General features: G+C 43.9%; 1 protein-coding gene across 1 annotated transcript in view; it reads right to left on the bottom strand.

The window, feature by feature from the left end:
- Window positions 1-7979: 7979 nt before the first annotated feature.
- LOC139581226 (small integral membrane protein 19-like) overlaps window positions 7980-24723 on the bottom strand; it is a 44045-nt gene continuing 27301 nt past the window's right edge. Inside the window, exon 4 of the transcript XR_011676169.1 lies at window positions 7980-8753. The gene's annotated coding sequence lies outside the window, so the exon portion shown is untranslated. The remainder of the gene's footprint in view (window positions 8754-24723) is intronic.

Genomic DNA, 24723 nt, shown 5'->3' with positions numbered 1-24723 from the left:
GGGTTGGTGGGGTGTAGAGTGGTGTGGTGTATGTTGGTGTGGTGTATGTTGGTGTTGTGTAGAGCGGTGTGGGTTGGTGTGGTGTAGAGCGGTGTGGGTTGGTGTGGTGTAGAGCGGTGTGGGGTGGTGTGGGTTGGTGTGGTGTAGAGTGGTGTGGGTTGGTGTGGTGTGGGTTAGTGTGGTGTGGGTTGGTGTGGAGTGAAAGTGGTGTGGATTGGTGTGGTGTGAGTTGGTGTGGTGTAGAGTGGTGTGGGTTGGTGTGGTGTAGAGTGGTGTGGGTTGGTGTGGTGTAGAGTGGTGTGGGTTAGTGTGGTGTAGAGTGGTGTGGTGTAGGTTGGTGTGGGTTGGTGTGGGTTGGTGTGGTGTAGAGTGGTGTGGGTTGGTGTGGTGTAGAGTGGTGTGGGTTGGGTTGGGTTGGTGTGGGTTGGTGTGGTGTGGGTTAGTGTGGTGCGGGTTGGTGTGGAGTGAAAGTGGTGTGGATTGGTGTGGTGTGGGTTGGTGTGGTGTGGTGTAGAGTGGTGTGGGTTGGTGTGGTGTAGAGTGGTGTGGGTTAGTGTGGTGTAGAGTGGTGTGGGTTAGTGTGGTGTGGGTTGGTGTGGTGTAGGTTGGTATAGTGTAGAATGGTGTGGGTTGGTGTGGTGTGGTATAGAGTGGTGTGGGTTGGTGTGGTGTGGTATAGAGTGGTGTGGGTTAGTGTGGTGTGGGTTGGGTTGGTATAGTGTAGAATGGTGTGGGTTGGTGTGGTGTGGGTTGGTGTGGGTTGGTGTGGTAAGAGTGGTGTGGGTTGGTGCGGTGTAGAGTGGTTTGGTGTAGAGTGGTGTGGTTTGGTGTGGTGTAGAGTGGTGTGGGTTGGTGTTGTGTAGAGTGGTATGGGTTTGTGCGGTGTAGAGTGGGTGGTGGGGTATAGAGTGGTGTGGGGTGGTGCGGTGTAGAGTGAGTGGTGTAGAGTGGTGTAGGTTGGTGTGGTGTAGAGTGGTGTAGGTTGGTGTGGTGTGGAGTGGTATGGGTTGGTGTGGTGTGGTATGGTGTAGGTTGGTGTGGTGTAGGTTGGTGTGGTGTGGAGTGGTGTGGTGTGTTGTGTTGTAGGTTGGTGTGGTGTAGAGTGTTGTGGTGTAGGTTGGAGTGGTGTGATGTAGGTAGGTGTGGTGTGGTGTAGGTTGGTGTGGAGTGGTGTAGGTTGGAGTGGTGTGGTGTGGTGTAGGTTGGTGTGGTATGGTATGGTTTGGTGTGGTGTGGTGTAGAGTGGTGTGGTGTATGTTGGTGTGGTGTAGGTTGGTGTCGTGTAGAGCGGTGTGGGTTGGTGTTGTGTAGATTGGTGTGGTGTATGTTGGTGTGGTGTAGGTTGGTGTGGTGTATGTTGGTGTGGTGTAGGTTGGTGTTGTGTAGAGCGGTGTGGGTTGGTGTGGTGTAGAGCGGTGTGGGTTGGTGTGGTGTAGAGTGGTGTTGGTTGGTGTGGTGTAGAGCGGTGTGGGTTGGTGTGGTCTAGAGTGGTGTGGTGTAGAGCGGTGTGGGTTGGTGTGGTGTAGAGTGGTGTGGTGTAGAGCGGTGTGGGTTGGTTAGTGTATGTTGGTGTGGTGTAGAGTGGTGTGGGTTGGTGTGGTGTAGAGCGGTGTGGGTTGGTGTGGTGTAGAGTGTAGAGTGGTGTGGTGTAGAGCGGTGTGGGTTGGTGTAGTGTATGTTGGTGTGGTGTAGAGCGGTGTGGGTTGGTGTGGTGTAGAGCAGTGTGAGTTGGTGTTGTGTGGTGTAGAGCGGTGTGAGTGGGTGTTGTGTGGTGTAGAGCAGTGTGGGTTGGTGTTGTGTGGTGTAGAGCGGTGTGGGTTGGTGTTGTGTGGTGTAGAGCGGTGTGGGTTGGTGTTGTGTGGTGTAGAGCGGTGTGGGTTGGTGTTGTGTAGAGTGGTGTGGGTTGGTGTGGTGTAGAGCGGTGTGGGTTGGTGTGGTGTAGAGCGGTGTGGGTTGGTGTGGTGTAGAGCGGTGTGGGTTGGTGTTGTGTGGTGTAGAGCGGTGTGGGTTGGTGTTGTGTAGAGCGGTGTGGGTTGGTGTGGTGTAGAGCGGTGTGGGTTGGTGTGGTGTAAAGCGGTGTGGGTTGGTGTTGTGTGGTGTAGAGCGGTGTGGGTTGGTGTGGTGTAGAGCGGTGTGGGTTGGTGTGGTGTAGAGCGGTGTGGGTTGGTGTGGTGTAGAGCGGTGTGGGTTGGTGTGGTGTAGAGCGGTGTGGGTTGGTGTTGTGTGGTGTAGAGCGGTGTGGGTTGGTGTGGTGTAGAGCGGTGTGGGTTGGTGTTGTGTGGTGTAGAGCAGACTGGGATGAATTCACAGGAGAGCACTGGGAAGTGGGGCTAACATCAGAAGAAAGGATGAAGAGGGGCTCACATTAGAAGAAAGGATGAAGAGGGGCTAACATCAGAAGAAAGGATGAAGAGGGGCTCACATCACAAGAAATGATGAAGAGGGGCTCACATCACAAGAAAGGATGGAGAAACATGCACATTCTTAGTTTATTATTTGTTGTACTGTATTGAGAGAAAAATTGATTGTTTCAATGTAACACCAGGGTAAAATAATGAGGCAAAGCCTGATTCCTATCTCATTTAATCAGCAACTGGAAGGTGTGAATTTAACTACGCTCTATAAACAGCAGCACATACAGAGCGTTTCATTACAGTTTTGAAGCCTGAGTATATGGGCAAAAGGAGTATTTGTTCTAATATATAATCCTGTTTCACTGAAGAAGGTTTTAGAACGTAGAAATGTTGGAAATAATTGAGATTCTGAAGCAAGAGAGTAAAAGAGGGAAAGAGGGAGAAAGGTGGAGAGAGAGATAATTACAGAGCCAAATTGATCATCTGTATTACTGTGCCACTGAGTTGTGTAGCAGGCAGTCAGGCGGAGAGACAGGCAGGCAAATAGGCGGGCAGGCAGGCAGGCAGACAGGCTAGTGGGCTGGGAGATGAGTTTGGAGTGACACTGGTCCAACTGATTTGCTGCTTGCCTTCAGTGCCCAATGCCCTATCTATCTTTCTTTCTCTCCCGCTCTATATATCTCTCTCTCCCACTCTCTATATATATCCCATTATCTATATATCTCTTTAAATATCTCTCTCTCTATATATATATATATATATATATATCTCCCTATATCCCACTCTCTCTCCCTCTCCCTCTATATCTCTCTCCCTCGCTCTCTCTATATCCAACTCTCTATATCAATTCAATTTAAGGGGCTTTATTGGCATGGGAAACATATCTTAATATTGCCAAAGCAAGTGAGGTAGATAATATACAAAAGTGAAATAAACAGTAAAAATTAACAGTAAACATTACACTCACAGCAGTTCCAAAAGAATAAAGACATTACAAATGTCAAATTGTGTATATATACAGTGTTGTAACAATGTACAAATATATCTCTGTCTAATACCTTGACTTTGTTGTCCTTAAGCCATTTTGCCACAACTTTGGAAGTATGCTTGGGGTCATTGTCCATTTCGAAGACCCATTTGTGACCAAGCTTTAACTTCCTGACTGATGTGATGAGATGCTGATTCAATATATCCACATAATTTTCCTTCCTCATGTTGCCATCAATTTTGTGAAGTGCACCAGTTCCTCCTGCAGCAAAGCACCCCCACAACATGATGCTGCCCGGTGCTTCCCGGTTGGGATGGTGTTCTTCAGCTTGTAAGCCTCCCCCTTTTTCCTCCAAACATAACGATGGTCATTATGGCCAAACAGTTCTATTTTTGTTTCATCAGACCAGAGGACATTTCTCCAAAAAGTATGATCTTTGCCCCCATGTGCTGTTGCAAACCGTAGTCTGGCTTTTTTATGTCGGTATTGGAGCAGTGGCTTCTTCCTTGCTGAGCGCCCTTTCAGGTTATGTCGATATAGGACTTGTTTTACTGTGGATATAGATACTTTTGTACCTATTTCCTCCAGCATCTTCACAAGGTCCTTTGCTGTTGTTCTGGGATTGATTTGCACTTTTCGCATCAATGTACGTTCATCTCTAGGAGACAGAACGTTTCCTTCCTGAGCGGTATGACGGCTTCGTGGTCCCATGGTGTTTATACTTTCGTACTATTGTTTGTACAGATGAACGTGGTACCTTCAGGCATTTGGAAATTGCTCCCATGGATGAACCAGACTTGTGGAGGTCTACAATAATTTTTTGGAGGTCTTGGCTGATTTCTTTTGATTTTCCCATAATGTCAAGCAAAGAGGCACTGAGTTTGAAGGTAGGCCTTGAAATACATCCACAGATACACCTCCAATTGACTCAAAATATGTCAATTAGCCCATCAGAAGCTTCTAAAGCCATGACATCATTTTCTGGAATTTTCCAAGCTATTTAAAGACACTGTCAACTTAGTGTATGTAAACTTCTGACCCACTGGAATTGTGATACAGTGAATTATAAGTGAAATAATCTGTCTGTAAACTATTGTTGAAAAAACAGACTATAGTTTGTTTACAAGAAATTTGTGGAGTGGTTGAAAAATGAGTTTTAATGACTCCAACCTAAGTGTATGTAAACTTCTGACTTCAACTGTACTAATTGAGTGTATGGAAACTTCTGACCCACTGGGAATGTGATGAAAGAAATAAAAGCTGAAATAAATCATTCTCTCTATTATTGTGAAAAACGTTAAATGTATTTGGATAGTTTAAACGTATTTGGATAAGGTGTATGTAAACTTCCGACTTCAACTGTATATATCTCTATATCTCTCTCTCTATATCCCACTCTCTCTATATATCGCACTCTGTATCTCTCTCGCTCACTCTATATCCCTCTCTCTATATATCGCACTCTGTATCTCTCTCGCTCACTCTATATGTCTCTCTCTATATATCCCACTCTCTATATCCCATTATCTATGTCCCACTCTCTCCCTCTCTCTATATCTCTATATATATTCCACTTTCTTCCTTTCCCTCGCTCCCTCTTTCCGTCTCCTTCTTTAGAAATGGATTCTACTGAATGGACACAATTCTGAGAATGTTGTGGCAATTTGCATAGTATTCCTGAAATGCCAGTGCTTTAGGAACGATCCTCGTTTGATACTAAACCTACAGAAGACTGAGTAGGGCAGTAATAATGTACATGACAACCCACTGAAAACAGAGAGAAAACCTAAAAAGACAGGCGAACAGGGAGGGGCACAGAGAATGATAGTGACAGATTAGGAGAGAGTGATAGAGAGACAGGGAGAGAGACAGAGAGAGAAAGAGTGCCTTGTATTTTATTTTATTTATTTTTATTTCACCTTTATTTAACCAGGTAGGCAAATTGAGAACACGGTCTCATTTACAATTGCGACCTGGCCAAGATAAAGCAAAGCAGTTCGACACATACAACAACACATGGTTACACATGGAGTAAAACAAACATACAGTCAATAATACAGTGAAAAATAAGTCTATATACAATGTGAGCAAGTGAGGTGAGATAAGGGAGGTGAAGGCAAACAAAATATATATATAAATAAATAAAAATATAAAAAAGGCCATGGTGGCGAAGTAAATACAATATAGCAAGTAAAAAAAACACTGGAATGGTTGGTTTGCAGTGGAAGAAAGTGCAAAGTAGAGATAGAAATAATGGGGTGCAAAGGAGCAAAATAAATAAATGAATACAGTAGGTAAAGAGGTAGTTGTTTGGGCTAAATTATAGATGGGCTATGTACATTTAGCTCCCTGACTGATAAGTGAGGTGGACCCTGTACCCATGGTGCCTCAGTCCTGCTACAGGTCCATTACCCATCATCCTTATCTCCCAGGGATCATCTGCACCCCTCACACCTGCCCCTTCCCTCTTCCACAGGTTCAAATTCATTTCCTATGATGGAGCGGCTGATAAGGCCATATTGTGATAGGGACAAAACTGAAGTGGGCACCACATCTCCCACAGACATGCCTACTGCAACCCATAGCTACAAGCTGTTAACACTAAAAGAACAGTTCAGAGCCTCGCTACTAGGGACACGAGAACATTCAGATAAAGAGAGACAGAGACAGACAGAGAGACAGTTCCCCTAACATGTTAAGGCGGGCAGTATTCCATTAATTCAGGCTGTGGCTCTGGAAACATAAGGTGGACCGTTGATCCGTGGAACACATATTGTTGATGCTCTCACACACTGGGGTGGCTACTGACCGTGCAGATGGGTGAGCGTTCATGGTCGCCGAGTGTGGTGACCGTGGAGATGAATGTTCACGGTCTGTGAACGCGTTCCCTCTTTAAGGGTCTCGTTTCCCTCCCCGGCTGCCAAGCTGTGATCAGTGTCACTAAGATCAGTGACTACAGTAACAAAGTGTGCCGCCCCACATCATCACACAAAACGCCGCAGGACACACAACCACCACACAACCATCGACCATTGCTTCCTAAGATTTGACCAAACAGAAAGAAGAGAAGCAATGAGACTTTTCCCGCTCGAGGCCTTTTCAGATCTCATTTAACATGCAGTGCCATAATCAATGTGCTCCGTCACCTCAATAACATAATGGGAGCATAAAGGCATTCATTCCTGCACTTAGGTTTTGCTGTTTGAGGCAAATGTGTTTCATTATGCGCTGCCCATTACGATGCATACGTTTCATCCAACCATCCCGGTCTCCATCACGCAGACATAGTGGTTTCCCGAGTGAAGGATATGAAGTCAGACGGCGTGAGGTCACATCCTGTTAGCGATGCATCTTCCGGGAAACGGCACCGTGTGTAGATTGTGCTGTTAGCGCGTGTTTAAAGCGACTCATGAACACACCGACTACAGTAATCAGACTATGTTGAGAAGTAACATTGGATCACATTAATTGGACTATGACAAAGGCATGTTGTCCAAGGGCATGTAAGCAGTGCACTTCAGCTTGGACTCTGTCCAACGAGATGTGAAGACATTTCACTCACAACCGATTCAACATCCAGACAAAATCACTGAGAATTATACTGTACATGATCAGCTTCAATGGTCTAGTGTCCACATAAGGCTGAAGAGTCCTAATCAGATCAGTTAGACTGGACTAGGTAGGTGTTAGATTCATGCTACTAGTGTGTTCTGTGCTGTGTGTGTGGAGGGTCTTGCCTTTAACTTGATTTGTTGCTGTGTGCTGACGATTTGCTACAGACTGAGATGGCTTTGACTAAATTCAACTCCTAGAGAGTTGAGGGCTGACGCAGTTGGGAGGGACATTTAATTTAGCAGCTCCGACGGTTAACGGAGGACACACATATGCATGCATGCCAACACAGACACATAAATAAATGGCAGTGGTCCCTCTCTCCTTTCCTCGGTCCTCGTCCCTTGCTTTCTGCATTCCTCTTCTCCCCCTCTTCCTTTTATGTTTTCATCAGATTGTGTCTTCTCTCCTCCCCTTGTTTGTCCAATGCTCCTTGAGAGAAAGATAGTTAGAGAAAGAAAGAACATAGAACCATGAAGGAAGGAAAATCACAATATTCTATCCCACCCCGGGGTTCCTGCTTCAGCCCCTTTGCCCCCCCCCTCCCCCTAAATGCCCCTCACTGTCCCCCAGCCCCTGCGTTTCCTGCTTCGGCCCCCTAGCCCCCCAACTGCCTGGTTAAGTCTATCTTCCCTAAGCCCTCTTCATTAGTGAGCGTCCAGGGGGGAGGTAGTGTAAGAGTAACAACAGGACATGTAAATAACAGATTTAAACACTGCAATTTCTTCTCCTCTGATGGATGAACAGGCACAAAGGGAGGAGTCTCTCCCTCTGTCGTTCTTCATCTCCTCCTTTCATCTTTCCTTCTCATCTCTCCACATTTAAGCAAAAGGGCTTTGATTTGCTTTAAGGAGGGATTTTTTCTGTCTGTTTTGTGTTTTTGGCACCACAGTTGTGCTGGCACTGTGTGGATAGGGGCTCATTAGTTGCATGAAGTATACATATGTGGTAGTCTAGGTCTAGAGTACACCTATGGCACTGTTGATGGTTAAAACGACAAATACACTGAGTCAGCATGATTTAAAGTGATGAAAGTAAGAGTTTTTAATATGCTAATTTCCGCCATTCAGAACACACGCACACAAAGGCTTCATGCCCATAAGGGGTACAGGGCACATGCCGCCTCAGATTTGTCCAGTTTACAAAAATAAATAAAATACAAAATGTGCAAAGCTGTCATCAAGGCAAAGGGTGGCTACTTTGAATAATCACAAATATAAAATATATTTTGATTTGTTTATCACTGTTTTGGATACTACATGATTCCATGTGTTATTTCATAGTGTTGATGTCTTCGACAATGTACAAAATAGTAAAAAATAAATGAGTAGGTGTGGCCAAACTTTTAACTGGTACTGTATGTACATATGTATGTGTGATAAGATGTATAGACATTATGGACAGTACGTGGGTAGTATTTACAGTGTATTTGGAAAGAATTAAGACCCCTTGACATTTTCCACATTTTGTTACGTTACAGCCTTATTCTAAAGGGATTGAATCAAATGTTTCTTCATCAATCTACACACAATAATGACAAAGCGTAAACAGTTTTTTTGACATTTTTGCAAAAGTATAAAATAAAAAAATAAAAATAACATTTACATAAGTATTCAGACCCTTTACTATGAGACGCACATATCTGGGGAAGGGTACCAAAACATTTCTGCAGCATTGAAGGTCTGCCAGAACACAGTGGCCTCCATCATTCTTAAATGGAAGTAGTTTGGAACCACCAAGATCTCTCTTTTCTCTTTCATCAAATGGCCCCGGCACAATTTGGATTGATTGAATGTCAGCTAAAAAAAAAATACAGACAGTACAAAGATTTTTAAAAGTCAGGGACTAATTTCCATTGTGGTCCCTATTTTTTCTTTACATAAATACATATACACTTTCAGAGATAAAGACACATTGCAGAGATACAGACAAAAAAAAGGTTGTACTGTTCACACGTTAGCCAGCTTTTGACACTTTTTAAAAGTGGATATGGTTGGTACAGCTTTGAGTTGCTGTGGTAGTTTGTTCCACTCAACAGCACCGGTAGACTATAGAAAAAGGTGTTATTTTCAGATAGAATATACAGAGATTGGAGTCTCAGGCTCTGGTACTATGCTGGTGGACATCTCTAACAAATGACAAATATCTGGATAGGTACCTGAGGTTTGAGTGTGATAATTCTATGGACCAGACCAAGTTGAATTAATAGTACTCTTTTTTTCCACAGATGCTCAACCTCCAGATGAGTATGAGGGGGGAGTTTAAGTACAAGCTTGTTTTGCCTTGTTTTTAGCTTATTCTTTAGATGCTTGGGTCTGCTGGTGAACCATGATGTGAAGGCATGATCAAAGTGACACTGGACTAGCGCACTTGCCTGAGTCTTTAGGGCGTCTATAGCTAGCTTTTCATCCAATTGGCGAGAGATTTATTCTAAAATCGTCAGAAAACCTTTTTCCCGTCAGAGTTGTGTTTCCATCAAATTGACTTGTTACATAGTGCACATAAAATTACCTTTGCGGTTAAATTCCCATGTACCGAATACAAAACCGAATTTAAAAAAAATACAACTTTCCATGGCATTTTCAACTCAAGGCCTACTGATGGTTTTGTCACAAAAAAATGTTGAGAAGGTATAGCGAATGTGCCCACTCTGGTTTTGGCACATGTACTCTAGCCAACAGCTTGCAGTTACAGTGCAGTATGGCCTACATGATGAGATTATTATGCACAAAAGTGCAAGATTATCTTAATCTGTCAAACGGCAGCCAAGCATCGATCATCACGTCACCAGAATCAGACCTCAGTGTATATTGAAAGGAGCATCAAGCTTACCAACGTGCAGTTTCACCACTCTGTAAAGTTCATCGTAACGTATTTCATCTGTCGCCTACTAAACTGCATGCTTTCCCATGATGCTGCCATTGTTTTATCCAACATGTACTTTACCTGCATCAAAAGGTTTGATGGAAAACCTGGTTAATGTCAAGCCATTTTGAGGAAGCTGGAATTATATTTCAGACAAACGTGCACATGCCTACAGGAGACTTTTGAAGTAGCCTAATCAGATTAAAACACTGTGACTGGTTGTTTTTATGCCGCATATAAAAGGCAACACATTTTAATATTTCAATGACAAATAATGAAGCTATATTGAAGCTACTGCTACCGTGCCTTTCTAGACCTTATAAACCGTCGAGAGGAGACCCACAACTGATCCAAATGAAATGAAACATTCAAATCACAGGGCTTTTGCACCGTTATTCAAATGACATTTTAATTGCAGCCTAGAGTAGAATTCTGTCCTCACTTGAGAACAACAATACAATTATTCATGGCATTGTGGTGTTGTAGGCTAGTCTAGGTAGGATAATTGTATCGTCCCTAAACAAGATCAACACGGGAACTTTCTTAGATGTGTGTCTCATGTCTTCACTGTTCTTTCATGTGTAATGATGCACCTGGCCTCTCCGCTGTCTATCAGCTCTTCCTATGTGTTCTTGTGGATTCATATTTAACATCGACGCAGCTTTGAATGCTTTTATATGTGGTATAATTGCTAGTTAGCCTGTTGCAGAGCTGGACAAACGATCCACCTACCACTAATGTCACCATAAATGGTGGATAGAGGGCAGGATAGACCGTTAGACTATATTGACCTGTGGAACAGTAAAAGTTAGCGCATGGAAAAGCGTAGTCCATAAAGGAAGTAACATAACACCTTGATATAGGGGTGCATGCAAGCGGATGAGGACATTTGGCTAGAATGGAAGACATTATATAGTGAAACCTGCAAAAGAGCACAAGTTAACCAGTTGAAAAATTCACTACCTTCCCCTGTGCCGGGTTGGCAGGTAAGTCTAGCTGTTAAGAACGTTAGGTTCGAATCCCTGAGCCAGCAAGGTGGGAAAATCTGCTGTTCTGCCCTTGAGCAAGGCAGTTAACCCCCAAGAACAACTGCTCCTCGGGCATGGTAGATGTTGATTAAGGCAGCCTGCACCTCTCTCATTCAGAGGGGTTGGGTTAAATGTGGAAGACACATTTCAGTTGAATGCATTTAGTTGTGCAACTAACTAGCTTTTCCCTTCCCAATAAAAACAACACACAACCCTCCCCAAAATAAAACAGTACATTTTGATCTGTCCCTTAGAGAAAAACAGACATATTATTGACATAGAATTAAGCTTAATGATTATGGCTCTAGGTTGCAGGTAAAAGCAACTTCCGGACAGGGGCAATGCCCCCAGCCATCCTCACGTACTTTGTGCCCCCTCAGATGTTTATGGGTGCATGACGCCCCTGCACGCACGTACACACAAACCAGATCACAAGCACTCCTCACCAGAATGAAGTGGACCATAACACGACGGTGCTGAAGGCTGATTAGACTGTATCGTATCGGGAAGCCAGAAATATCTCTCTTTCTTTTTTCTCTTTCATTTCTGTTTGATGACAGCGGGGAGAGAGCATAGAACACTTGTAACGACTGGAGTATCATCTAAAACTTTTATCAAAACGCCCACACTTCAATTACCATGAAGCCTTCTCTCACCGTGTGCTTGTGTGTATGTGCTCATGTGTGTATCATCCACTAGTTTAGAAATATTTTCAGTGACCTGGTCAATGAGTGTTTCCATGGCGACTCTATCAGTGATGTCATCGGTGGTCTATCACAGCAGCTCGTCACCTCGTTGACACATTTGGCCTTGGAGCTCCCAGCATTCATCATGTCAAACAAAAGCAGATCTCTCTCAAGCACCGGTCACGGCCCAATACAACAGAGGCCATCACTCTCTGTGGGTGTAGCAACTTCAGGGTAAAGGACCTGAGGTCAAAACACTATTTGAATAATGTTTTTTAAACCTCCATCTCTCCCTCTCTGCAACAAAATAATGAGTGGTACACCTGGAAGGTTGAGTGTTCTTTGGAGAATGAAAGCTCCCACTCAGAGATTTGTCACACTCTCCAGCGTTATGCGTTTTATGGAAATTTGTGATTTTAACTGGAGTCTTTTTGTGATTTATGCTCTTTGAAGCGGGTCTGTGGGAATGTCAGAAAATATTGTACACCCCACTACAGCCTTCAAACCACCAGGGAGAGATTTTGCAATTACAACTGTATCACAAAACTCCTTTCGACCCAACATGCAGTGCAGTGCGTACGTTTAACAAGAAAGAGAGGCATTTTCGTTCAAGTCCAATTCTTCTCGAGTCTTCCAGAAAGTAGAACAAATTGTTACATTCTTGGTAGTTGAGTTCTTAGCTTGGCCTTTGTTTCGTGCACCTTGGAAGAACTGAGAGGTACAGAAAGATGACTCTCTTTTCTCGTTCAGTCTATCATTCACAAAAGTACATGTACAAACTTACATCCAAGACCCTCATCCTAGACCTTGATTATTTCAGATCTCTACATAAGCAATCCCTCCAAAAAAATGGGCTATATTTGACTTCTCCATACTTTGTGATAATGTCAGTCTAACACTCTGTTTTGCACCTCCTCACAAAGATTGCAGCGTAATTGTTGAGTTTATTGTTAACAACTCTGTGGCTCTAGACACATTTACATTTGACATTCCAACAACATAATGGCATTTATTGGGATGACTCATGTACTGGAGGCAGCACTGCAGAGTGATCACTAGCTGGCAGAGCCACAAAGAATTCAAATCGGATTTTAAACGTAACCCTAACCACACTGCAAAACCTAATGTCTAACCTTAAATTAAGTCCAAAATCTATTCTTTGTTTTCATGAATGTTCACGATATAGCCAACTATGACTTTGCAGCTAGCCCATCTAGCAGAAACTGCTCAGTTCTATCTCCAGGGCAAGACTCATGACAATAAATGTCAACCTGCTGATATTTCAGCAAAACACCAGACCAAACTCTCCAGTGGACTTATGAAGGTCCTGACTCTGGACATAAAGCTAATCTTTTCACAGGCTCAACAATCAAGCTCTCCTCCTCCCCAACTCTCCTCTGCCCACTCTCAATTGAATCACTTTTTAAATAGATCACTGGAGAAAAGATAAGAGTGCAAATGCTATTCCGCGTAACAGGTAAGTTATGACTTTCTGTCACGATTTTAGGAGAAAATTATTAAAACCCAAGACAGATGGCTACTTTCATGTAAAAATATGCAGATAAATGTATTTTTATGTTACCATATATTAAGGTGCCAGAGATTACGTCAGAGAGAGCGTTTCTCAGAGGCTAGCCTAGCTCGGGCTCCGGCTCTGACGCTGGCTGGGTTTGTCGGCATGCCTTAATAAAATAATTACCTGTCCTGTAGCCAACAAATAATTAGGTGGCTACTGCCACTCCGACAGAGGGAGGGAGACAGAGAAGGGGGGAGAGGGAAAGAGGTAGAGAGAAGATGCCAGGGTAAAGGACTCAATCCACACCTATGAGTCAGACCATCTCCAGTTTCTCTCTTTCTTTCTCCATGTCTGTCTGCAAAAGGGAAAGGGTCAATATGGTCGCTGTAATCAGATCATCTTAATTTACTGAAATGTAATCGTTAGCCTGGAGCCCGATGGCAGAATGAAGTCATTTCCCCTCTTAAAGTGTCCTGTAATTAGGTACCGATGAATTACGGATGGCACCGGGGTGGTATTACCTTTTTTTCAGAGATTGTTCTGTGTATGTGTGGGAGTGTGTGTGTGTGTGTGTGTGTGTGTGTGTGGGAGTGTGTGTGTGTGCATTTCAAAATCCCCAAGCCGACTACGTGAAAAAAGTCTGTCATGTTGCCCTTGAGCAAGGCACTTCACCCCAATTGCTCTGGATAAGTGCATCTGCTAAATTACTTAAATGTAAAATGTAAATGTGTGTGTGTGTGTGTGTGTGTTCGCTCACTTGTGTCCGTCCTCAAGGCAGTCTATCACAAACATCGCGTAGACACTCACAAACATGCACCCGTTTCCTTTCACTAATTAACTAAAACAACACTGTTGAAAGAGTCAGACTTTCCACTAATTCATTCATCAGTTCATATTTTACTATCTACAGTGTCTAGCTATCAAGACAATTTTCTTCATCTATTCATAGCAATAATTTTGTGTTCTTTTTTGTTACTATTATTTGTGAACACACACACACACAAAGAGCCCAGGTGGGAGTAAGATCACTAGTGAGGGAGCAGCATTCCTCACTCTGTTTTCATTAAGCTGTTCAACTCAAACACTCCAAAGACTGAGAGAGAAAACGTCAGATACAACTCAAGGATCCCAATTAAGACGTACACCCATGCACGTCCTCACACTCGCACATGCACACTGACGGAATGGCAGAGTCATAAACTCAGAGTTTTTGCAATGGGGACATGTTCAAAGTGGGACTGTGCAGCCTGTCTCTTTTTTAAAGAGGCAGTGCTCGGCGGAGCTGAACACCAAGCAGGCTCTTTCAGGGAGTTGTGTCATCCTACTCCTTCACATTCAGCCACACAGCCCATGAGTCAGGAGAAGAAAGAGGTAGAGACAGAGGGAGAAATGGAAAGAAGAGTGGGATTTAAAGGAAGACAGACAGATAGTGTGTTGGGAAGGACAGGGTGTGCGTGTGCGTGTGTGTGTGTGTGTGTGTGTGTGTGTGACTGTGTGTCTGTGCATGTGTGTCTGATAGAAAATAGATAATGACATTTGCATTAATTAGGCGCTACTTTAGGGAGAGGGACAGAAATTAACCGAATAAAAAGAGGAGAGAAATAAAAGTATTTTTAAACGAGGGCACCTCATGCTTGTGAGAGGAGCGTCGCAACAAGGGCACACTAAAATTACCCCACACAAAAACTGACTTCAAGGAGAACATTTCAAACAACCTTTCAACTAGCTCTCACAGTCTCACGTCAGAATTAGACATTCATCCATATTTCTTGAAGTGTTTAAGTTTAGGCATTAACTCTGAATATTTAAGATTAGGGTTAAGTTTAGGCATTAACTCTGAATTCTTAAGGTTATGGTTAAGTTTAGGCATTAACTCCCAAAATCTTAAGGTTTGGGATAGGCTTAAAACAAAAACATCAAAAACAAGATTATTTATTATTACCTCAATTTCGTGATATTCAATTGCGATCCAATTGCAATCTTTGTTTGGCACTATATTAGGAAGGTGTTCATAATGTTTGGTATACTCAGTGTATAGCTTCAAGGTTGCACATTCAGATGTATGGTATCTATCAGAAACCCATTCAAATAAGATCCCTTGTTCTACTGGAGAGAAAAGAGAAAGAACTGATTACAGCTGCATCTCTCTCTCTCTCTATGTCTCGTTCACTCTCCTTCATCCCCCTGTATTTCTCCCTCTCTTTTCTTCCTTCACCCTCTCTCTCTCTCATTCTACTATCAGCCATTTCATGCATGAGACCAGATAATGATATTAATTGCTATCCGTGAGCTTTGGCAGAGTGCACAGTTTAACGCTTAAATGTAATAATTTTTCCAACAGACCCGGGGATGACAGCGAGCAAACCGTTTGCATATTTCTGCTTCTTCATTTCCCGGGGGGAACAAAAGGACAGACAAAGGGTCAAAGGTGGGTCAAGGGTTAAAGGTGAGGCTGCATAAAAGGAAGAAAAAGGAACCACCTGACTCTGTGTTCTAAACGACACGCCAGGGCTTCCCTACGTGACACGTACACAGCCGTATGTATGGAACGTTTAAAAGAGCAATTTGTACTGCGTTAGGTCGAACAACCTTAAGAGGTTGTCACTCACGTTGCGCTTGAATCATAGCAGTTAGCTAGCCTTCGACCTCAAGAAGAACCCTACTATCGAACTTGATGTTCGGAATGTGTAAATCAAAATCAAATTCAAATCAAAATCAATGTGTAATGTGTTAACTGCTGATTGACATCCCGTGAGGTCAAGCACATACAGTAGGCAGAGCATTTAGCTGTGTACTGTGCTGTGCTGTTTACTGTGCTGCAATTAAATTGGTGCGTGCCGCACTGTGTGCTAACTGCTCCGCCGCTATCCTGGAAAATAACTTGTTTTATTTGGATGAGAGCTCTCTCTCTAACGTACAGGTTCATTTGTGTCTTCTGATAGTTCACCTCTGTAAACAAGTCCGTTTTGTTTCTCTGTCATCGGTCAGCTATGGAAGCTCCTGTAGTTTGATGTTTTATTCTCAGAGAGAATGAGAAATCAATGGCCCCCTTATGCAGACCCGCACATGCATACTGGTAAATATACAAACACACTCCTGTGTAGTTAAAGGTAGATTCGTGTAGATCATGGGATTAATCCCATAATCTGAACACCATGTCACCTGGATTTAGCTAGAGGATTATCAATTAACTATCTGTGTGTACTCGTGTGTGTGCGTGATCCTGTGTTACTGTGTGTATGTGGGTTTGTGTTTGTCCGTGCATGTTTGTGTTTGCGCTTGTACTTATGTGTCTGTGTGTGTGTGTGTGTGTTCGTTTACCCCGTTCTTGCTCGCCTCATTACAGCCCTACATTAGCCAGGTCTCAGGCGATCCTATCAGTATCCCACGCCCCCAGACACACCACCATCAAATTAGCCAGTGTGTGTTAGCTAATGGGCTGGAGATGGCTGGTTGGGTAGGGAGGGAAGGAGTGCCGCTGATCATCGCTTCTAGGGGGTGAAACACTTTGTACACCTTGCCTGTTGGCACCCTCCCAGTACTCTATGAAAACGTGCCCTCCTCAACTCAGCCATCCATTATACTTTACCTCCAAACGAGAGGTCCAGGGGGTCCGGTCATAAAACACTCTGATCCATATCTGGGATGAGCCTGCTGTAAAGTTAGCTTGTTGTCTGATATCAGTACATGTGCTGGGTGCTTTAAAAGTGTTTTCTATTTTGTGCGTGCGTGTGTGGAGGGTCATTTTGGGTCACTCTCCTCAGGCAAGATAATACGTTTGGCAGAGAACCAGAGAAAGACTCAGCCTATATGTAATCACTGAGACGGTTCTGTATCGTTTCCCTGTGTTCTTCCTCAGAGAAGGAACTGTTTTGAGGCTTTGAAAAGTCATGAAGGGAATGGAAAAGATCATCCTTCTGTCATCCACATCTGTAAATATCGTCTGAGCGTTGGATGTCCTGAAGATGTTTATGATCCATAAAGCAGTGTGACTGGCTCACTGTGAGTCTTGTGCACGCGTAAACAAACACACACACACACACATATAGCTCGCCCACTCCCACCCCCCATTTCCCTGTACAGCAAATCAAATGATATATTTTGTCACATGCGCTGAATACAACACCTTACAGGGAAATACTTTCAAGCCCTTAACCAACAATGCAGTTTTAAGAAAATACCAAAAAATAAAAATAAGAGATAAGAATAACAAATAATTAAAGAGCAGCAGTAAATAACAATAGCGTGGCTATATATAGGGGGTACCGGTACAGAGTCAATGACAATGTGCAGGGGCACTGGTGTCGAGGTAATTGAGGTAATATGTACATGTATCTAGAGTTATTAAAGTGACTATGCATAGATAATAACAGATAGTAGCAGCAGCGTTTCCAGAGGGGGGGGGTAGAAGCTATTTAGGAGCCTCTTGGAACTAGATTTGGCGCTCCGGTACTGCTTGCCATGAGGACTTGTGAGGACTTGTGAGACTTGTGAGGCATCTTGCCGTGCTACCGCAAGACCCCTCACAAGTCCTCAACTGGCAGCTTCATTAAATAGTACCCGCAAAACGCCAGTCTCAACGTCAACAACGAAGAGGCGACTCCGGGATGCTGGCCTTCTAGGCAGAGTTCCTCTGTCCAGTGTCTGTATTCTTTTGCCCATCTTAATCTTTTCTTTTTATTGGCCAGTCTGAGATATGGCCAGCATCCCGGAGTCACCTCTTCACTGTTGACGTTGAGACTGATGTTTGAGGGTACTATTTAATGATGCTGCCAGTTGAGGACTTGTGAGGCGTCTGTTTCTCAAACTAGACACTCTAATGTACTTGTCCTCTTGCTCAGCTGTGCACAGGGGCCTCCCACTCCTCTTTCTATTCTGGTTAGAGACAGTTTCCACTGTTCTGTGAAGGCAGAAGTACACAGCGTTGTACGAGATCTTCAGTTTCTTGGCAATTTCTCACATGGAATAGCCTATATTTCTCAGAACAAGAATAGACTGACAAGTTTCAGAAGAAAGTTATTTGTTTCTGGCCATTTTGACCCCGTAATCAAACCCATAAATGCTGATGCTCCAGATACTCAACTAGTCTAAAGAAGGTCAGGACAACAGTTTTCAGCTGTGCTAACATAATTGCAAAGGGTTTTCTAATGATCAATTAGCCTTTTTAAAATGATAAACTTGGATTAGCTAACACAACGTGCCATTGGAGCACAGGAGTGCTGGTTGCTGATAATGTGCCTCTGTACGCCTATGTAGATATTCCATAAAAAATCATCCGTTTTCAGCTACAATAGTCATTTACATTTATATTTTTGGGGGGGGATGTTATTTTAATGGACCAAACGTTTTATTTTCTTTCAAAAACAAGGACATTTCTAAGTGACCAGAAACTGTTGAACGGTAGTGTATTCCAGTCTTTGCTAGCAAAGCAGTCCTGTGGTTAAGCATCTACTTCATCTGACCACTTTTTTATAGACCGCGTCACTGGTGCTTCCTGCTTTAATTCTTGCTTGTTAGCAGGAATCAGGAGGATAGAATTATGGTCAGATTTACCAAATGAAGGGTGAGGGAGAGCTTTGTACGTGTCTCTGTGTGTGGAGTAAAGGTGGTCTAGATCTTTTTTTTTCTGGTTGCACATTTAACATGCTAATAGAAATTAGTGATTTAAGTTTCCCTCCATTAAAGTCCCCGACCACTAGGAGCACCGCCTCTGGATGAGCATTTTCCTGTTTGCTTATGGCGGTATACAGCTCATTGAGGGCGGTTTTGGTGCCAGCATCTGTCTGTGGTGGTTGTAGACAGCTACGAAAAATACAGAGGAAAACTCTCTAGGTAGATAGTGTGGTCTACAGCTTATCATGAGATACTCTACCTCAGGTGAGCAAAACCTTGAGACTTCCTTAGACATCATGAACCAGCTGTTGTTCACATATATGCATAGGCCCCCGCCCCGTGTCTTACCAGAGGCTGCTGTTCTGTCTTGCCGATGGAGTGTATAACCTGTCAGCTGTATGTTCTTTATGTCGTCGTTCAACCACGACTCAGTGAAACATAAGATTTTACAGTTTTTAATGTCACGTTGGTAGGATATATGTGCTTTCAGCTCGTCCCATTTACTTTCCAGCGATTGAACATTAGCTAGCAGGACGGAAGGCATGGGCAGATTAGCCACTCTCCACCTGATCCTCGCAAGGCACCCTTATCTTTTTCCACAATTTCAGTTTCCTTCTCCAGCGAATCACGGGCATCTGGGTCTGGTCGGGTGTTCTGTAGTATATCCCTCTCATCCGACTCATTGAAGAACTCTTCGTCCAATTTAAGGTGAGCAATCGCAGTTCTGATGTCCAGAAGCTCTTTTCGGTCATAAGAGACGGTAGCAGCAACATTATGTACTAAACAAGTTACGAACAATGCAAAAAAACGAACAAAATAGCATGATTGATTAAGAGCTGATAAGACAGCAGCCCTCCCCTCCGGCGCCATCGAGAGCATCCTGAGCACCCCCGTTGGTGCGTCTGACTGACTGTTTTATCTCTGTGTCGTCTGGTTGGGCGGTTTCTGTTGATATTTTAATTTGTCTTGTTTGTTTATCTGTCTGATTTCAACTTCTTATGTTGATAAGTGAAAAAAAAGTGCTCAGTTCAGATGGGAGTGACTTTCTGTACACACCAGTCATGTGCATGAAGAGTTGCTGTGTTGTTCATCGATGTTTGCTGGGTCTTTGGCTATGGGGACCATGGTTGGGCCGTGGACACAAAGCTGTAAAACTACTAGACTACACCATCTTGGGAGAACATACTCTCTTCCTGTCTTACACTCCATTATGTTCAACACTATCTGACTGAGAATGCCATTATTAGCAAACACAGCCAATTCAGAATTCCATCATGCTTTGCATGGTGGTAATAAGCCTGATTAGGAATGTCACATAATCTGCCTGTGTTAGCTTAATAACGACTAAGTGACTTCTATTTCCTCCCGGTCCATACCCCGACCTCAGCCCTATACCCCCGTCCCCATCCCCAGCCTCAGCTCCCCTCAGTCCCATCAGAGAGAAATCAACACTTAACTAAATGAACTTCCATTCCCCGCCAGCACTATTACACAGAGCAGAGCAGGATGGGTTAAGCTAATTGGTTTTACTAGCGAACATTCTTTAAATTGCTTCAGCTGATGTCCGACGAAATCAGCAAGGCCAATTTGGAGGAGATACACTCACTTTCTCAATTCAATTCAAAGGGCTTTTTTGGCATGGGAAACATGCCTGGTCTATTGAACTATAGAATGGGCAAAGTGAGTGACCTAAGTGACGTGGAGCGTGGTATGACCGTCAGTTCCAGTATCTCAGAAACGTCCTGCCTCCTGGGATTTTCACGCATGACAATGTCTAGGGTTTACCGAGAATGGTGCGACAAACAAAAAACATCCAGTCAATGCCTTTCCTGTGGGCGAAAACCACTCGTTGATGAGGTCAAAGGAGAGTGGCAAGAATCGTGCAAACTGACATGCAAATAACGGCGCAGTCCAACAGCGGTGTGCAGAGCGGCATCTCAGAATGCACAACTCGCCGGTCCTGGTCACAGACGGGTTATTGCAGCAGACGACCACACCGGGTTCCACTCCTATCAGCTAAAAACAAGAAGAAGCGGCTCCAATGGGCACGTGATCACCAACACTGGACAATTGAGGAGTGGAAAAACATTTCCTGGTCCGACGAACCCAGGTTCCCTGTTACGTCATGCTGATGAAAGAGTCAGGATTGGCGTACGCAGCATGGCTCCATCCTGCCTGGTGTCAACGGTACAGCCTGGTGGCTGTGGTATAATGGTGTGGGGAATGTTTTCCTGGCACACATTAGGTCCCTTGATATCAATTGATCAATGTTTCCGTGCACCGAAGAAGTCAGTCTGTTCTGGAGGCAAACGAGGGGTACTAGATGGTACCTAATAAACTGGCCACTGAGTGTATATTTACATTGACAAAGCAAGTAAACATCTCTCTCTCATTCATACCAGCTGTAGTTCTACCTGCTTGAATGGCAATAGCTTAGATACACATGGAACATGAAATGACCCCAGGAATCGATAGAACATCGCTAAGGGATACACAATATAACATTTTAAATGGGTTCATCTTTCCTTTAAGGTCAACCCTGTTATGTGAACTGAACTGTGGTTTTAATATGGTGAAACCAGTTATTTTTTAAATATTTTTTTCTAAAGAAACATTTAACGTCTAACAGTCAAATCATTGTGTAAAGGCGGTGAGCTGGTTCTACTCTTTTTGGCCATTTTCTGCTGTTTTGTGCTGGGAAAAAAGGTGGGTTCGAGCATAAAACGTCAACGTTGTTGCCCATAGATATACAGGCTAGAATTTATTTTACAATATATGTTTTTTTTGTGAAGATTGCATCCAATTGCCCTTCTCTGTTGCACACAATAAGCTTCCAGTTCCCCTGCCTACAAGGGGATTTATGGCTGATTTAGGATGAAATCGTCAACCCTGTTACGGTCAACCCTGTAACGGCCAACCCTGTAACGGTCAACCCTGTTACGGTCAACCCTGTTACAGTCAACTCTGTTACAGTCAACCCTGTTACAGTCAACCCTGTTACGGTCAACCCTGTTACGGTCAACCCTGTTACGGTCAACCCTGTTACGGTCAACCCTGTTACGGTCAACCCTGTTACAGTCAACCCTGTTACAGTCAACCCTGTTACAGTCAACCATGTTACGGTCAACCCTGTTACGGTCAACCCTGTAACGGTCAACCCTGTTATGGTCAACCCTGTTACTTTATTTGTCACTTAACAAAGTCTTTATTTTTATTTTTTACCTCTTGAGATGGGAAAACATGTTTATTTATTATGTTGAACATGTGCTCTTTTTGTTTTTATTTTGTTTTATTTCACCTTTATTTAACCAGGTAGGCTAGTTGAGAACAAGTTCTCATTTACAACTGCGACCTGGCCAAGATAAAGCAAAGCAGTGCGACAAACAGCAACACAGAGGTACACATGGAATAAACAAAAATACAGTCAATAACACAATAGAGAAAAAGTCTATTTACAGTGTGTGCAAAGGAGGTAACATAAGGGAGGTAGGCAATAAATAGGCCATAGTGGCGAAATAATTACAATTTAGCAATTAAACACTGGAGTGATAGATGTGCAAAAGATGAATGTGCAAGTAGAGATACTGGGGTGCAAAGGAGAAAAAATATATAATAAATAACAGTATGGGGATGAGGTAGTTGGATGGGCTATTTACAGATGGGCTATGTACAGGTGCAGTGATCTGTGAGCTGCTCTGACAGCTGGTGCTTAAAGTTAGTGGGGTAGATATGGGTCTCCAGCTTCAGTGATTTTTGCAATTAGTTCCAGTCATTGGCAGCAGAGAACTGGTAGGAAAGGCAGCCAAAGGAGGAATTGGCTTTGGGGCGAGCAGTGAAATATATACCTGCTGGAGCGCGTGCTATGGGTGGGTGCTGCTAAGGTGACCAGTGAGCTGAGATAAGGCGGGGCTTTACCTAGCAAAGACTTATAGATGACCTGGAGCCAGTGGGTTTGGCGATGAATATGAAGCGAGGGCCAGCCAACGAGAGCATACAGGTCGCAGTGGTGGGTAGTATATGGGGTTTTGGTGACAAAACAGATGGCACTGTGATAGACTGCACCCAAATTGCTGAGTAGAGTTATTGGAGGCTATTTTGTAAATGACATCGCCGAAGTCAAGGATCGGCAGAATAGTCAGTTTTACGAGGGTATGTTTGGCAGCATCAGTGAAGGATGTTTTGTTGGGAAATAGGAAGCCGATTCTAGATGTAATTTTGGATTGGAGATGCTTAATGTGAGTCTGGAAGGAGAGTTTACTGTCTAACCAGACACCTAGGTATTTGTAGTTGTCCACATATTCTAAGTCAGAACCGTCCAGAGTAGTGATGCTGGACGGGCGGGCAGGTGCGGGCAGCGATTGGTTGAAGAGCATGCATTTAGTTTTACTTGCATTTAAGAGCAGTTGGAGGCCACGAGTTGTATGAGAGTTGTATGGCATTGAAGGTCGTCTGGAGGTTAGTTAACAAAGTGTCCAAAGGGCCAGAAGTATACAGAATGGTGTCGTCTGCGTAGAGGTGGATCAGCGAATCACCAGCAGCAAGAGCGACATCATTGATGTATACAGAGAAAAGAGTAGGACCGAGAATTTAACCCTGTGGCACCCCCAAAGAGACTGCCAGAGGTCCGGACAACAGGCCCTCCGATTTGACACACTGAACTCTGTCTGAGAAGTAGTTGGTGAACCAGGCGAGGCAGTCATTTGAGAAACCAAGGCTGTTGAGTCTGCCGATAAGAATGTGGTGATTGACAGAGTTGAAAGCCTTGGCCAAGTTGAGGAATACAGCTGCACAGTATTGTCTCTTATCGATGGCGGTTATGATATCGTTTAGGACCTTGAGCGTGGCTGAGGTGCACCCATGACCAGCTCTGAAACCAAATTGCATAGCGGAGAAGGTACGGTGGGATTCGAAATGGTCAGTGATCTGTTTGTTAACTTGGCTTTCGAAGACCTTAGAAAGGCAGGGCAGAATAGATATAGGGCTGTAGCAGTTTGGGTCTAGAGTGTCTCCCCTTTGAAGAGGGGGATGACCGCGGCAGCTTTCCAATCTTTGGGGATCTCAGACGATACGAAAGAGAGGTTGAACAGGCTAGTAATAGGGGCTGCAACAATTTCGGCTGATAATTTTAGAAAGAGAGGGTCCAGATTGTCTAGCCATGCTGATTTGTAGGGGTACAGATGTTGCAGCTCTTTCAGAACATCAGCTATCTGGATTTGGGTGAAGGAGAAATGGGGGAGGCTTGGGCAAGTTGCTGTGGGGGGTGCAGAGCTGTTGACCAGGGTAGGGGTGGCCATGTGAAAAGCATGGCCAGCCGTAGACAAATGCTTTTTGAAATTCTCAATTATTGTAGATTTATTGGTGGTGACAGTGTTTCCTAGCCTCAGTGCAGTGGGCAGCTGGGAGGAGGTGCTCTTATTCTCCATGGACTTTACAGTGTCCCAGAACTTTTTGGAGTTTGTGCTGCAGGATGCAAATTTCAGCTTGAAAAAGCTTGCCTTTGCTTTCCTAACTGCCTGTGTATATTGGTTCCTAACTTCCCTGAAAAGTTGCATATCGCGGGGGCTATTTGATGCTAATGCCGTATACCACAGGATGTGTTTGTGCTGGTCAAGGGCAGTCAGGTCTGGAGTGAACCATGGGCTATATCTGTTCCTGGTTCTAAATTTTTTGAATGGGGCATGCTTATTTAAGATTGTGAGGAAAGCAATTTTAAAGAATAACCAGGCATCTTCTACTGACAGAATGAGGTCAATATCCTTCCAGGATACCCGGGCCAGGTCGATTAGAAAGGCCTGCTCGCTGAAGTGTTTTAGGGAGCGTTTGACAGTGATGAGGGGTGGTTGTTTGACTGCAGACCCATTACGGACGCAAGCAATGAGGCAGTGATCGCTGAGATCCTGGTTGAAGACAGCAGAGGTGTATTTGAAAGGCAGGTTGGTTAGGATGATATCTATTAGGGTGCCTGTGTTTACGGATTTGGGGTTGTACCTGGTAGGTTCATTGATCATTTGTGTGAGATTGAGGGCATCAAGCTTAGATTGTAGGATGGCCGGGGTGTTAA

The sequence above is a fragment of the Salvelinus alpinus genome, chromosome 7 (genome assembly GCF_045679555.1).
Source record: "Salvelinus alpinus chromosome 7, SLU_Salpinus.1, whole genome shotgun sequence".
Taxonomy (NCBI): Eukaryota; Metazoa; Chordata; class Actinopteri; order Salmoniformes; family Salmonidae; genus Salvelinus; species Salvelinus alpinus.
Note: the sequence above shows the minus strand (reverse complement) of the source record. Positions and strands in the feature narration are given on the sequence as shown.